The sequence below is a fragment of the Etheostoma spectabile genome, unplaced genomic scaffold, assembly GCF_008692095.1.
Source record: "Etheostoma spectabile isolate EspeVRDwgs_2016 unplaced genomic scaffold, UIUC_Espe_1.0 scaffold00003998, whole genome shotgun sequence".
In the NCBI taxonomy this organism is placed as follows: domain Eukaryota; kingdom Metazoa; phylum Chordata; class Actinopteri; order Perciformes; family Percidae; genus Etheostoma; species Etheostoma spectabile.
The window spans coordinates 6,518-23,303 of record NW_022603097.1 but is presented as its reverse complement, the minus strand read 5'-3'; the positions used below and the strand labels follow the sequence as shown (position 1 = coordinate 23,303).

Below are 16,786 nucleotides of genomic sequence, written 5' to 3'. Positions count from 1 at the left end.
TAAGAGCATCTGGTTTAAAAAGATAAAAAATAGATAAAAATAATAATTACTAAAATACAATAAAACAGTAAGAGCCATCAGAGGACCACACAACTCACATGGAGTTAAAAGCCAAAGAATAAAAATGTGTCTTAAGACGAGACTTAAAACACTCAACTGTTGGGGCTGTTCGGACATGGAGGGGCAGAGCGTTCCAGAGTTTAGGTCCAACCACAGAAAAGGCCCTGTCCCCCTGAGTTTTAAGTCTTGTCTTTGGGACCACAAGCTGGAGCTGGCTCTCTGACCTCAGTGACCGCGCCGGCCTATAAATCTGGATGAGGTCTGAGATATATGTTGGGGCCAGTCCATTCACAGCTTTAAAAACAAACAATAAAATCTTAAAATCAATCCTAAAACGTACAGGAAACCAGTGTAATGAAGCAAGAACTGGACTTATATGAGCGCGCTTTTTAGTTCCAGTTAAAAGACGTGCTGCAGAATTTTGGACTAACTGTAAACGTGAAAGTGCTTTGTGACTTATACCGATATAAAGTGCATTACAGTAGTCTAATCAAGAAGAAATAAAAGCACGTATAGCTTGTTCAAAACTGTTGAACAAGATGTTCACAAGTTCAGTCCAGGTTCAGCCCATATTCACACAGACCTAAACCTACTCACTTAATGCTGGTTGCAATATTCTAAAATCCCTGCCAGAGAAAACTGACAAGGTGAGATAACTATTTTTAATAAAGTATTGACAGTTTTTAATAAAGTATTGGCTTTTTCTTTGCAAAGTTTTTTTTTCCAATAACATTAACATGCATTCCGTTAGTTATGGTGCCGGTGTTTGTCATGATGTGGAGAGTTGATGCTTGCAGGTAGTGTGACTGAGTGGTCTAAGGCGCTGGATTAAGGCTCCAGTCTCTCTGGAGGCGTGCGGTCAAAGTGGGGTCAAGTCTGCCATTTGCAAGTGTTACATAGCTGGAAGCCAACCAATGTGATGTCTTACATCTGTGTTATTTGGGCTGAACATGGTGAAGTAACTAGAATCATCCATCCATCACCTTGCTGAGATTGTTCCTTGTTAACCTGAGGTTCAACAATTGGTGAAACCTTCCTTTTCAGCACTTTTAAGTAGAAAAACAACAAATAATCGTTATCTCCATATTGATCAAAATAATCGTGATTATAATTTTGGCCATAATCGTGCAGCCCAAAGAGATCTAATGTTTTATTAAACCAGTTTGGGCAAGAAACCTTTCTGCTGACTTCTTGTAAAAAAAGCAAGTAACATCACTTAAAGAAATCTACTGCGATGGCTGGGAATCAAACCCAGGTCAACTGCTTGGAAGGCAGCTATGCTCACCACTATAACACCATCGCTGGGCAATACAATGTTTACTTCAAATATTGTAATACATCTGGGCATTGAGAATGGAAGTCCCTCCAGGGGGTCCTGTGTTATCACATTCACAAGAATGGGAAGTGCGTGTGTATGTGTGCTAGCTCCCTTTGATAGCTCAGTTGGTAGAGCGGAGGACTATAGAGGCATAAAGCTGAAATCTTTAGGTCACTGGTTCAAAGGAGCTCTCTTTTCCAGAGTTTCCCTTCAGGGATCAATAAAGTATTTCCAATTCTGATGTAGAGATGGACGGACGACCCAAAAGCATAATACTTCTTGCCGAGACATAACATGAAACAAAAAAAAGAGGTGGGGTAGATATGAGCGCAGAAATCCTTTTACGACAGGCTTTACGTGATATTCATGAAACGTTCGTATCAAGCCAATCAGAGCGTAAGAATGATCGTATTGATAAATGCAGCGGCTGGAAAGCGACTTGATTTTGCCACTAAGAAGTGATAGTAGTATTATGATGAATTTGCCTCGCGTGTGACACTCTTTTCCATCATATTCAATAACTAAACCAGATTATTCAATCCATTCCTCTACTTAAATGCAAAGTAGTCTCATCAAGGACCTAAAGCACCCGAAGTAAGAATCATAAACCTAGACCAATGAACAAGGAGAGCCATGTTCTGCTCATTGTTCCTCATATCTTTTCCCAGTTTTTTTCTATTGCGTGCAGTTGAAGCAGGATATGAAAATTGCCAACATGCTGTACTACAATTGTGCTGGCTCCTAATCTGGGTTAATTTAACAATAAACTGGATTTAAAGTACAGATTTGGGTTGGAACAGCACCTTGCTTCAGGGCTCGTCAAGGAGTTGAACCCGGGACCTCTCGCACCCAAAGCGAGAATCATACCCCTAGACCAACGAGCCACGTAAACATAGCTTATTAGCAATTTCCCATCAAGTAAATGTGATCAGTCAGTGACTCGAAAGCCAACCGTTAAGAAGTTTGTTTGGCATGTAGTGTTTTTATGGCTCCACTGCCAGATTGAGCTTTCTGATTATATTGGACGAAAGACTACTTTTGAAGCAAAACATTTTACCAACATTGGAACTTGAATTTTTTGGTCAAAAGTGACAGCAGATAAGCCTAGTTTCCACCATCTATTGGACGACAGACTACTTTTGTCAAAATTAGAAATTGAATATTGGTAAAAAAGAAATGCAGTTTGAAAGAGGAAATGCAGCTTGGATTTGTCACTGACTTGAAAGACTATGGTCAGGTAGATTGGCATGGGGTCTTTTCACGGCTCCACTGCCTGATTCAGCTTAACGATCTCATTTGACAACAGGAATAATTTGATACAAAATATTTTTACCAAAACAAAGACTTGATTTTGTCAGTGAAAAGTGATAGTATAATATAACAGCTCTCCACATGACACACACAGGGACCGTGACTAACATTACGTTTGTTAATATCACCAGACATAAGGCCACGTGGGTTATCTCTGGGCTGCTCTATGGTCTTCTGCAGAAGAATAAATCCCAGAGTTGGCTCACTCCAGATTATTTAAAAAAACAAACGTCCCTGGGTGGACTTGAACCACCATCCTTTCGGTTAACAGCCGACTGCGCTGACCTATTGCGCCACAGAGACTGCGCCTGTCTGATGTTTTATGAGCGGGAGCTCGATCTTTAAGCCACAAGCATTTGCTTTATGGCTTTATGAGGTTGAGCTGCACATGTATGCTTATCAGGCTATTTTCCTGTTACTCAGAAATTGGGGAAGCTGACTCATGTGGAAATGGAGAAGCTGGACATGCATTGTATTGTTCTTACATGTCAATTGGATTCTGACTTTGAATTAAAATATTTGGCATCCAAGAAGATTTCGGATCTGATGATGTATCAGTCATTTTGCTGGTGGTTTCTGTTGGTTTCTGTTGGGTTTTCTGTTGGGTGTGGCCTTATGTATTTGCTTGTATTACATCAAGTGACATGCATACCAATGACTGCAAAGATTAATATGTATATGGTTTGCAGAACTGTACCTTCTAATAGACATAAGACCACTTGGGTTATCTTGGGGCTGCTCTATGGTCTTCTACAGAAGTGTAAAGACCCGATTTGTCTCTCTCCATGTTATTTAAGCAGCAAACATCCCTGGGTGGACTTAAACCACCATCCTTTCGGTTAACAGCCGACTGCGCTGACCTATTGCGCCACAGAGACTGCGCCTGACTGAGGTTTTATGAGCGGGAGCTCGATCTTTAAGCCACAAGCATTTGCTTTATGGCTGTCTGTTAAAACATGAACAGAGACAACTTCTCTTTGTTGAAGCATTATTACAATCAAGCATCAGGATATACATGGGGGGGGGGCTCTGCTATGGCTGTGTGTGGTAATAAAAGAAATACATAACATTGTAAAGGCTACCATACACAAGGCATAGGAATCATATATGCTAGTAAATAATAACAATAAACCCAATATCAATTACATTATCTTAATGAGCAAGGACATTTAACAATGGCCATTATATCGAATCAGGCAGGTGTAAGCTAGCTAACAGGTGTAACCTAGGTAACAGGTGAAGAACACAAACAAGCTAACTTTTAAATTTGCCAGAACTACAGACCAATACAACAACAGGCTTAAATGAACTGACAACATCAGTTCTAGGACTTACAGTTCTAAAAGACGCACACAATCTCAGTTGATTATCCTCCGGACAACTAGTCTCTTGCTCTTTTCTCTCACAATCACACCTGATATACGACTTTTAGTACAAAACTAAAGTAACAAGCCAATTTTGTAAAATGTAAGGAGTAGAAAGTGCAAATTGTAGTAGACTGCCTGTGGATCCTTATGGAGGAAGCTTGATTGATTGATATACTGCCTTATTTGTACCATAACAGAGATCTAATATTGTATTAAACCAGGTTGGGCAAGTAACCTTTCTGGTTACTTCTTGACAAATAGAGTAAGTAATATCACTCAACGAAAACTACTGCAAAGGCTGGGAATCAAACCCTGGTCAACTGCTTGGAAGGCAGTTACCTAAAGCACCCTAAGTAAGTAAAAGGATTAATAAAGATAAGTCTAAGTCAATCTCAGAAAACAGTTTTAAAAAACTGAAAATCTCCAGTGGATGTAGCTCAGTGGTAGAGAGCATGCTTTACATGTATGAGGACCTGGCATCTCCAGCAGGTATTATGGTAGAGTCTTTAAAAGAGCTGCAGAAGATATTACCTCCTGTGGTAATCTGCCTGGTAGGGTTATAGAACGTAGTGGTAGACTAAGACCTCCTGTAACACAAACTAAGCGGTGTGCTCTTTCTTTTATACCTCAGACTATCAGACAGCACAACAAGCACTTTAAATGCACATGTTTTACAGTCTCTATTTTACTGTATTTATGTACTTAAACTGTAGTATGTTTATAGTATTATGCTCCAGTTTTTAGAGGTGTTACAGCAGGTATGAGCAATGTAGTTTCCATTTTTATAGATGAAATAAACTGGACATGCTATTAGGTTTAGTCTTCAGCAGATGGAAACCTTACATCCCAGACAATTGCTTTGCTAAACATCCACAGACTGGAAATAGACTTAGTGCTGATACAAATGATGAGATTTAGCAGAGGATGGTTTCGATCCATCGACCTCTGGGTTAAGGGCCCAGCACGCTTCCGCTGCGCCACTCTGCTCTGCTGTTTGGGCTCAAGGGATGGAAAATTCTGTGATTCACATTTTGAGGGAAGGTGGCAACAAAAGTTCTAACAGCTTACGGGTGGCAAAGTTTAACATTTTGTAGACCTTGCAACTTGCGTATCACTCTGCTCAGCCTCCCTGGTCTACTCCAAGGTGGTGGAAAGTAAGCTTCAGCCAATCCTCCGCCAAGTTGCCTCTTATTTGCCGGTAGTGTGGCCGAGAGGTCTAAGGCGCTGGATTAAGGCTCCCGTCTCTCTGGAGGCGTGGGTTCAAATCCCACCCCTGCCATTTGCATCTATTACATAGCTGGAAGCCAACCAATGTGATGTCTTGTGTCATTTGGACTGAACTTGGTGAAGTAACTAGAATCATCCATCAGTCACTTTGCTGAGATTGTTCCTTGATAACCTGAGGTTAAACAATTGGTGAAACCTTCCTTTCCAGCACTTTGGAGTAGAAAATCAACAAATAATTGTGATAATTAATCGTGATCTCAATATTGATCAAAATAATCGTGATTATCACTTTGGCCATAATCATGCAGCCCAAAGAGATCTAATGTTTAATCCAACCAGGTTGGGCAAGTAACGTTTCTGCTGACTTCTTGTTAAAAAAAGCAAGTAACATCACTCAAAGAAAACTACTGCAATGGCTGGGAATCGAACCCAGGTCGACTGCTTGGAAGGCAGCTATGCTCACCACTATACCACCATTGCTTGGCAATACAATGTTCACTTCAAATCTTGTAATACATCTGGGCGTTGAGACTGTGAAGTGCACTCTATCACTGAGCTACAGCCCCTGATGATTCCGAAATTCCCTCCAGGGGGTCCTGTGTTATCACATTAACAAGAATGGGAAGTGCGTTCATAAACATTGTTGACCTTCAATAGCTCAGTTGGTAGAAGCAGTCTCTTCCAGAGTTTCCCTTCACGGATCAATCAAGTATTTCTGATTCTGATGTAGAGATGGACAGCCGACCCAAAAGCATGATACTTCTTGCCGAGACATAACAAAAAAAACAGGAAGGGCTCATTTAAAGGTTTTATTGCTTACTTAGCCATATAATTGTAACACTATTTATTAATATAACATTAAAAATAATCACATGTTAGTCATATTTTTTATATATTAATTTCTTTAAAAAACTAATAAAGAAGATAAGGATAAACAAGATAAAGATAGGATGGCTGAGCGTTCCAAGGCTCTGCTTTCAGGTTGCAGTCTCCACTGGGGGCTTGGATTCAAATCCCACTTCTTACATGAATTGTTTCCTTCTAGAACTAATTTCACAGACATGGTATTGGGAAGCTTGAACTCAGCTATTCTCTACATTAAAGTGGACATTAATTTGTGCAAGATACTGAATTGAAAGTACAGCCGCACCTTTTGTGAGCATCTGCATTATCAACCCATGTAAAGTTACCATGTGTACACAGTAGACCTATCTACTGCTGTATTCATTGTTTGTGGCAAGAGCTTTAAAACCTGTTCTTGACTTGCCTTGTTCCACATCCTGTGTGAACGCTTAACTTACTAAATGACTTAAGTTAGTAATTGTTGTGTGTCTTCAATAGCATAAGTGTTAAGATTATGGAAGAAGCTGCCTGGCAAACCAATGTTGCCTTTCAGAACAGTGGTTCCATGGTGTAATGGTAAGCACTCTGGACTTTGAATCCAGTGATCCGAGTTCAAGTCTCGGTGGAACCTGGTTTTAAGCCAGAGTACTGGTGGAATTAAAAAATCAACCTCTACACCAGGGATCATCAACTATATTTGTCAGAGGGCCAGAATTTTACCAGACAGTCTCCTTGGGGGCCGGACCCTTAAATAAAAATTAAATAAAAAATCAAATTTTGGTATAACATTATGATTGATGTTTATTGTTAATACTTTTTCCATTTCATTACAAAACTGAAGGCCTTTATGAGTCAGGTTCCTATCACCTATACCACAGACAACCACCAGGGGTGATAGATATTTTGCCTCAACTCAATTAAGTCAATTTTACTTACAGAGCACTTGAAAAACAAACACCGAGGAAGTGACAGGAAAGGGTCTCTTAACAGAGGTAAAATGGCACTCTCAAAGGCTACGAAACGCAAAGTTGATATTGAAAACAGGTCCTTCAATGATGACTGGACTGAAAAGAACGCATTTATCATGCCAACCTTCCGGAATGCCTCACCAGTATGCCTAATTTGCAACGAAACTGTTGCTGTTGCAAAAGAATACAATCTGCGCCGTCACCACCACACTAAACATTTAAATTTTAAGATTTCATATCCTGAGCAGTCAGAGGCGCGTCAGAGAAAAATCGCCGCACTGAAATCTGCCTACTCCCACGCAATTGGCATTATTACTCGAACTTTAACTGATCAAGAGAGAGTAGTTTGATTTTGGGGTGTAGCCTAAATAGAGTCATAAATGGTGGTGATTACTGAGAAGAGACTCAGTTGCTGCTGCTTTTAGTTGCTTTCATAGTGTAGAATAGGCCTACATATTTTCTCTTTGATCCTCACAATTTTGGAATCCAGTCGCGGGCCGGATCGATCGGCTTGGCGGGCCGCATTCGGCCCGCGGGCCGCCAGTTGATGATCACTGCTCTACACTGTCCACATCTAGGCTTATGGGTAAAATATTCTTGGCTGTTTGACTGAAAACAGTATGTTGGTGGTGGCATGTTGAGCTGTGACCTGTACTTCCCGTTAACTTAAAAGAGCTCCAAATTTAGACTTAGTTGAACATATTAAAGATATTTCCACAATGTTGACCCAAATGTCAGTCTATTTCCCATCTAGTAGGCACATGTCTGAACACAGGAGGACATTTTGGACAGACACAATGGTGGATCTCTATTCCCACCACATGATTTAGCCTGCATTGCACATTGGGGTACAGAGTCGGTGAGATGCCTTCACATCCCGCAAATCCAGTGTTGCCATTGTCAAGCACATTTCCAATCTGGTGACTTTCTTCCATGTCTCCATAAACACCCATATATTTGGGTTGACAATAGGGAAACCTTCCTTTGATAACTATGACCTGGATGACTGAGAACCTACTTTATCAAAACATAATTGACTTACCATATTATTATTTCTGTGAGAGATCCTACTACACGTTGGATTCTTCAGTCAGGATGGCTGAGCGGTCCAAGGTGCTGCGTTCAGGTCACAGTCTCCACTGGAGGCGTCGGTTTGATATTGGGGATATTGTTTTTGTTTTGTTTTTTGCTGTTTGTTGTGGTGGTGTAGCTTAGGGGGGGTGATAAGATAAGTCGCTTGCAAGGGTTACACAATCATCAGCACACATTTGCACACTGACTTTCAACAGTACATTCCTTTACCTACTTCACATACGCTCCTTTGGTTGCTTGGCCATTCTTATCAAATATGGCTGCCACGCACCAACAGGGGACAGTCGCAAAAAGGGATGGGGACGAAGATGGTGCATCCTGTTTAATTAGTTGTGTCTATAATACACGCAGTTACACTTATATTACATGGTTTCTTTTTATATCATTAGCATGTTTATTGAGCTAAATTAGAGGCAATTAGGGTGTTTTGGGGTTGAGGGTATTCTGGGGTTGTTTAAATAAAGTAGACAGGACTAGATTATAGCCGATAGATATCAGAGATCCCACCCATTACCTTAATTTTTATGCGTTGTACTTTTCCCTTGCCGGGTGAGTTAGGGAAACTGTTACAGCATAGCGAAGTATTCTGTCCACCTCCACACGCGTAGTCTTCTCTTCAAGCAGACTTACTGCCTCCTGGTCTTGTCTTGACCTGGTTACCACTTTCTCATTTTCGTATGGCAGCACATCCAGCTGCTAGAGATTCTCAACAATCTGGAAGAGCTCCATGTTGGAAGGAACAGTGGACGTCAGAAGGTACTGTTGGGCCGTAGCTGTTGCTCTACGATCCGTGCTGGGCCCTGAAACGTTCCCCCCCAGTCTGGTTCAAATGGGGACTGGTCCATCTGGTGGACCGAGCTTCACTGGCTCTATGGGGGTGAGATGTGGATGATCAGCACCAATGGGAAGGAGTGGGCTGGCGTTCTCAAACTGCTGAAGGGAGAGACCTGCCAGGTACTCATACCTCTTCTGCAGACTGACTGGATAGGATTGATCCGCCAAGCCTAGGCAAGCTAAGCCGTTACTCCCAATACTGCCAGTCAGTATACTGTATGTTTAGCTTATACAAGGTAAAAGACAAATTAAGACTTAACAGGGTTGTTGCTCGTGGAGGTGCTGTGGCTTAGTTGGTTAAAGTGCCTGTCTAGTAAACAGGAGATCCTGGGTTCAAATCCCAGCAGCACCTTGTTGTTGGAGAGATTACCTCTTTTGGCGTGTCATCATCATGTCAACCCAATCCCTGTGAAAGTACCCTGGTAGCAAATGAAAATGGCATGTTACATTTATACAGAAACACCAATAACATACCCACAAGGTGTTCTATTTGCCTGATAACTAATGAAATTAATTAATAAATGCGCTACTTTGGCTCCACTACAGTTCTGTGTCAGTCAACTGCTCCATTTCACTCACCACTGAGTCAGACTTAATGCCCCGCCCACAACAACATCTGATTAGCAGGCAAATTAAAAACAAGTACAGGTAATCTCTGCAACAACAAAGTGCTGCTTGGATTTGAACCCAGGCACTTCTGCTGACTAGACAGGCACTTTAACTAACTAAGCCACAGCACCTCTTGGGATAAACACGGATGCACGGCCATTATGGAGGTACTCGGTGTAAACAACTGAGGTGGTTGGGTCATCTGGTAAGGATGCCTCCTGGGGTTCTCCGTAGAGAGCTGGTCCTGGCACGTCCAGCTGGGAGGAGGCCTCGGGGAAGACCCAGGACTAGGTGGAGAGAGTACATCTCCAACCGCTGCTGGACAAAGATGGATGGAGGGAACCCTTTTCACTAGCTCATTGTATTCTTGCAAGACAGACTTAGTTGCAGGAGGCGCTGTAGCTTAGTGGTTAAATCTCCTGTCTCGTAAACAGGAGATCCTGGGTCCAAGTCCCAGCAGTGCCTGGTTATCACTTAATAAAGTGTTTCCACATGGTATGTGATACTTAACATGTGCAACAAAGTTGAAGCCTGATTTTCTAGAGCACTAAAGTGACATGTGATGTTGTCATATAACATTATATGTGGCTGAAAACAGTCTATACCAGTGGAGTGGAATGCTGGCTTTAATAGGTGCAGGTGGGCTGCACGCTGTTAGGTCAGCCATTTTGGGAATCACTGGTTTAGACTTCCACCGAAGACACTCATCAAGTGTGCCGGGGATGACGGATGGCCTCGCGCCCTCTCACCCATCTCACTCCGGACACCCATCTCAACCCGGACACAACCTGTTCCAGCTTCTCCCCTCTGGTAGGCGCTACAGAGCACTTTACGCCAAAACCAACAGAGTCAGGACCAATTTCTTACCACAAGCCATCACTCTGATGAAATATTTGCACCGCTCTTCTATGGCTTCTGAATGAGAGTAAGTTTGTTGTTTTGTTAGTGAGTAGTACTCAAGAGGGTGTTGTGGCTTAGCTGGTTAAAGTGCCTGTCTAGTAAACAGGAGATCCACGGCTCAAATCCCTGCAGCACCTTGTTGTTGCAGTCATTACCTCTGTTTGCATCCCATCATCATGTCTACCCAATCCCTGTGAAAGTACCCTGGTAGCAAATGCCCAATCCCCATGCCACTCGTTAAGCCCTGGTAGCAAATGAAAAAGGCATGTTACATTTACACAGAAACGCTACATCAACACAGACTTAAGATGATACATGAAAAAACATGAAATTCAGAGCAATGCAAGTTCATTCATCAGGTTTTGTGGTTCTGTTTATAGAAACTACATCCTGTTATATTGCGTGATCATACATGAATTCACGAGATCCTGTCGGTCCATGTGACTTCAGCGGTCCGTCATGGCCTGCAACAAATCCGGACCTGGTGGGTGTTGACGGACTGCGGATCACGGAGCAGACACGAAGCGGAGTGAATCCGCAGTAGGTGGAAGTCAGGGGTAAGGCCTCCTGCACACTGCCTGTGTGCCGTGAGCATGGCATTTCTGTTGCGTGTCATTTTCTTGGTCTTTGCACACCAGAAACTTTTCTGATGTGACGCTGCTGCTGCTAGCCTTGTCTGTACACATGTATGTTTCTCATTGACATGTGATTAAATAACTTGTTAATTCTTCATCTTGACTGGTTTGGAAATGAATCAGATCATCTAAAGGGGGTGGATTAACTACCCACATTAAACCTGAAATACCCTCAAGATTTGAATGATCCTTTGGAACTGAAGTGCTTGGGAATCCCCATCAGTCATTCAGAACTGCCCAAGGTACTTGTGAGATAGGCTCTATCTTTGTCTGATTGGTCTGAATGGAATCTGTCAGGCATCAGGGGTTCTCTGCTGTAAAAACAGAATGTATTTTACAGCTGTGATGGCTGAGTGGTTAAGGCGTTGGACTTGAAATCCAATGTGGTATCCCTGCGCAGGTTCAAACCCTGCTCACAGTGATTTCTAACTAAAGAATAATTAAGAATTCAGTGACATATAGGGGAGGAAGATATTTTGAGAAATTACAGTTTATTGGTGGTACAGATCCCTACGAGTTGGCTCCCTCTTCTTAGATCCATGACCACGTGGTGATTCTTCTTTCAGTTGCATATCGCGATATAGTCAACTAATATCAAATAATCAAAGTATTAATTTTCCTTCCAGCAGCACTGAAGACGTTAAAATCAGGCAGTCAGTGCCCAAAGTGCCTTGGCCGGTAAAGTTCATGTTTATTTCACCTCTGACCTCATTTAGCATCAAACACCTGTACACCTGGGCCATGTTCAGCCCGAAACAAAACAAGGTTTAAAAAGATTAAAAAATGTGTTCAATCCATTTCCCTTTAGATATTTATTGCCCCTCAACAGGCCACAACTGGGCAGAATTATATAATGCTTGTTAATCACTATAGCAAAAGCAAATATACACACTCTTTGTAGTGGAGATAACGTAAGTATTAACTGATTACCAGGCACTGCTGGGATTTGGACCCAGGATCTCCTGTTTACAACAGGTGCTTTAACCACTAAGTTTAATTTCAGCATAACCGAAATTTATTTTTCTTGCTTTACAACAAGAACTATAAATTTGGACTTGTTACGACATATTGTACTACGACTTTTAATGAATAACTTGACATAATATACTATGAGTTTTTATGAGTTTTTATGAATTTTTTGACAACTATACTATGACTTTGTGAATTTTTTGACATACTATACTATGACTTTTTATGAATTTTCATAGTTCAAATGTTTTTTGACTTTTTTTTAATTTTTGACATAGTATTATGACTTTTTATGAATTTTTGACATGCTATACTATGACTTTTTATGAATTTTTGTCATACTATACTATGACTTTTATGACTTTTTTGACATACTATAGTATGAATTTTTTTGACATGCTATACCATGACTTTTTATGAATTTTTGACGTACTATACTATGATTATTTTCGAAAAGTGGAATAAGCTCAAATGGTAGAGCTCTTGCTTAGCATCAAGAGGTAGCGGGATCAATGCCCGCATTTTCCAGAGGACTTTAGATTCTTCTTGTTTTACAACAAGGACTATAAATTTGGACTTGTTACAATATACTATACTACGACTTTTTAGGAATATTTTGACATACTATACTAGGGCTTTTAATGACATTTATGAATATTTTGTCATACTATACTATGACTTTTATGAATTTTCAACATATTATACTATGAATTTTTACAAATTTTTTGTCATACTATACTATGATTTTTTTTGAAAAGGGGTATTAGCTCAAATGGTAGAGCGCTTGCTTAGCATGTGAGAGGTAGCGGGATCAATGCCCGCATTCTCCAGAGGACTTTAGATTCTTCTTGTTTTACAACAAGAACTATAAATTTGGACTTGTTACGACATACTACACTACGACTTTATAGGAATATTTTGGCATACTATACTATGACTTTTTATGACTTTTTATTAATATTTTGTCATATTATACTATGAATTTTATGAATCTTTTGACATATTATACTATGCATTTTTTTGAGTTATTGACATACTATACTTTGACTTTTATGAATTTTTTGACATATTACACTATGAATTTTTATACATTTTTTGTCATACTATACTATGACTTTCATGAATTTTTTGACACATTATACTATGAATTCTTTTGAGTATTTTGTCGTACTATACTATGACTTTTATGAATTTTTTGACATATTATACTATGAATTTTTTGACATACTATACAATGACTTTTATTAATTTTCAACATATAATACTATGACTTTTATGAATATTTTGACATACTAAACTATGACTTTTTATGAATTTTTGGACAAACTATGACTTTTTATGAATTTTTGACATACTATGCTATGACTTTTTATGAATTTTTGACATACTATACTATGACTTTTGTTTTAAAAAGGGGAATTAGCTCAAATGGTAGAGCGCTTGCTTCGCATGCGAGAGGTAGCGGGATCAACGCCCGCATTCTCCAGAGGACTTTAGGTTCTTCTTACTTTACAACAAGAACTATAAATCTGGACTTGTTTTGACATACTACACTACGACTTTTTAGGAATATTTTGACATAGTACAGTATGACTTTTTATGTTTTTTTGACATACTAAACAATTACTTTTATGAATATTTCGACATACTATGACGTTTTACGACTTTTTAAGAATTTTTTGACATAGTATGACTTTTTATGACTTTTTATGAATTTTTGACATAATATACTGTGAATTTTATGATTTTTTTGACATACTATACTATGACTTATGAATTTCTCGACATACTATACTATGAATTTTTCAATTTACTATACTATGACTTTTTATACATTTTTCATCATACTATACTATGACTTTTATGAAGATTTTGACATACTAAACTATGACTTTTATGGATTTCAACATACTATACTATGACTTTTTATGGATTTCAACATACTATACTATGACTTTTACGAATTTTTGACATATTATACTATGACTTTTTATGATTTTTTATACATACAATCCTATGAATTTTTTGACATACTATACTATGACTTTTATGAATTTTCGACATGTTATACTATGACTTTTTATGACTTTTTATGATTTTTTTGACATACTATACTATGACTTTGTGAATTTTTTGACATACTTTACTATGACTTTCATGAAGTTTTGGAAATACTATACTGTGACTGTTTATGATTTTTTTGACTTTTTATGAATTTTTGACATACTATACTAAGACTGTTTATGACTTTTTATAAATATTTCGACAAACTATAGTATGACTTTTTATGTTTTTGTCGACATACTATCCTATGACTTTTATGACTTTTTTGAGATACTATACTATGACTTTCATGATTTTATTTGTCATACTACACTATGACTTTTTATAAATATTTTGACATACTATACTATGACTTTTTATGATTTTTTGTTATACTAAACTCTGACTTTTTATGACTTTTCATGAATTTTGTCATACTAAACTATGAATTTTATAAATTTTTGACATGTTATACTACGACTTTTAATGAATTTTGACATACTATACTCTGACTTTTTATGACATTTTATGAATATTTTGTCATACTATAGTATGACTTTATGAATTTTTGACATGTTATACTATAGCTTTTTTTGAATATTTGTCACATTATGCTATGACTTTTTTTGAATATTTGTCATATTATACTATGACTTTTATGAATTTTTTGACACGTTATACTATGACTTTTATGATTTTTTGTCATACTAAACTATGACTTTAATTATTTTTTTGTCATACTATACTATGACTTTTTATAAATATTTTGACATACTATACTATGACTTTTATGAATTTTTTGACATACTATACTATTACTTTTATGATTTTTTTCAACATACTATGACTTTTATGATTTTTTTCAACATACTATGACTTTTTTAGAACGGGGGAATTAGCTCAAATGGTAGAGTACTTGCTTAGCATGCGAGAGGTAGCGAGATCAATGCCCGCGTTCTCCAGAGGACTTTAGATTCTTCTTGCTTTACAACGTACCAATTGTTTACATATACATTTGCAATACCGTACTTTAACTGTAATATACAATTACTTTCCACTGCACTTTAATTCGGATAACTTCTTCCCAAACTTTATTTGTACTACCTTAAATCAAGTATTATACTGCTCATTTTAGCCTAAATTATTACATTTATCTATCTAAAATTATGTTTATAGTAATAGCCATCTGTGTGTTATGTTCATTGTACATAGCTGTAAAAAATCTATTTATAGTAATATCCACCTGTGTATTATATTCTGCACATATCCAGCTGTAAATCTTGTTCACTATACTAGTTATCTATATATTATAGTCATAGGACAAATCTATCTGTAAAATTCTGTTTATAATAGTATTCATTTCTATATTTATTTAGTACATATCCATGTCCTGCACTTATGGAACCATTGTATATATCCTGCACTTACTGCTATTGCACTTCTGGTTAGACCCAAACTGCATTTTGTTGCCTTGTACCTGTACATGTGTAATGACAATAAAGTTGAATCTAATCTAATCTAGTCTAATCTAATCAAATCTAATGTAGAAACCAGCGCAGATATGAGCGCAGAAATCCTCTTGTGAAAGGCTTCACAAGATTCAAGAAACGGTCGTATCACACCAATCAGAGCGTATGAATGATCGTACATTGATAAATACCGTGACTGGAAACAATCTATTTATGACATGGCCAGACGTAATCCGGCTAAGAAGCGGCACTTTTCAGAGCTGGAGACTTAAACCCTGAAATCTCAGGTTTAAATCTCTAGTGCCGTCAGCTACCACCAGGCCCAGGAGAATATGCCGCCTAAGAAAAATGCAGTCCTACCCGATGAGGTTGAGGAGATTGGATACACCACTGCTAGGCCGAGTGAGAAGGAGAGAGAAGGAGACGCTGGAACAACAAAGGGAAAAGACATAGTAACGACATTTATGTTGATAGCGGGGACATTGGGGATTGTCATACTCTGCCGAGCAAAAATAAAACGGCCACTCCATTGGTAATAATCCAGTTCACCAACAGAAAGAAAAAGTCAGCGTTTCTCAGACAAGGAAGGAAATTAAAAGGCACCCAAGTTTACATCAATGAACACCTCAGCAAGAAAATTGTAGATATCACCAAGAAAGCACTCCTACTCAGAAACAAAACAAGATCCAGGCAACTAGGGCAAGAAATACATACAAACTGAATTGGACATATCAAACACAATGGTCATGGCAAACTTGGACAGAAACGTTTCTGTTACGATCAACTGAACTTGGAAACTTTAAAATACACAGAACATAAACCACAAGACATTGAAAAAGACATTGACCCAGATAATAATTTCTACATTGGTTCTCACTGCCAGTGTGAATATTACACAGTTAACAGCAGGAGTCATATCAAAGTTCACAGCAATTGCAATAACAGAGACTTGCTTTACGGTAGAGCAACCGGAGCTGATGGAGATTGAGGGGTATGACCTGTCATTCATCAATAGGAAACAATCAGTATATATTGACCAAAGATATCAATGTCAAATAGTTACTAAAATGTCTTTTGTTTTAGATACAGTGATCATTTACATGGAGTCTGGTGGATTGGTGATGGTGACGTTGGGGCTGTT

General features: G+C 38.6%; 7 non-coding genes across 7 annotated transcripts; 4 read left to right on the top strand and 3 right to left on the bottom strand.

Annotated features, from left to right (window-relative positions):
• Positions 1-2,190: 2,190 nt before the first annotated feature.
• Positions 2,191-2,262, bottom strand: trnap-ugg (transfer RNA proline (anticodon UGG)). The gene has a single exon. It is a non-coding gene; the product is annotated as a tRNA-Pro (tRNA).
• Positions 2,263-2,918: 656 nt separating this feature from the next.
• trnan-guu (transfer RNA asparagine (anticodon GUU)) lies at positions 2,919-2,992 on the bottom strand. The gene has a single exon. It is a non-coding gene; the product is annotated as a tRNA-Asn (tRNA).
• Positions 2,993-5,691: 2,699 nt separating this feature from the next.
• Positions 5,692-5,763, bottom strand: trnag-ucc (transfer RNA glycine (anticodon UCC)). The gene has a single exon. It is a non-coding gene; the product is annotated as a tRNA-Gly (tRNA).
• A 922-nt stretch (positions 5,764-6,685) lies between these two features.
• Positions 6,686-6,757, top strand: trnaq-uug (transfer RNA glutamine (anticodon UUG)). The gene has a single exon. It is a non-coding gene; the product is annotated as a tRNA-Gln (tRNA).
• A 2,541-nt stretch (positions 6,758-9,298) lies between these two features.
• Positions 9,299-9,372, top strand: trnat-agu (transfer RNA threonine (anticodon AGU)). The gene has a single exon. It is a non-coding gene; the product is annotated as a tRNA-Thr (tRNA).
• A 649-nt stretch (positions 9,373-10,021) lies between these two features.
• Positions 10,022-10,094, top strand: trnat-cgu (transfer RNA threonine (anticodon CGU)). Its single transcript has one exon. It is a non-coding gene; the product is annotated as a tRNA-Thr (tRNA).
• Positions 10,095-11,503: 1,409 nt separating this feature from the next.
• trnas-uga (transfer RNA serine (anticodon UGA)) lies at positions 11,504-11,585 on the top strand. The gene has a single exon. It is a non-coding gene; the product is annotated as a tRNA-Ser (tRNA).
• The last annotated feature ends 5,201 nt before the right edge of the window (positions 11,586-16,786 follow it).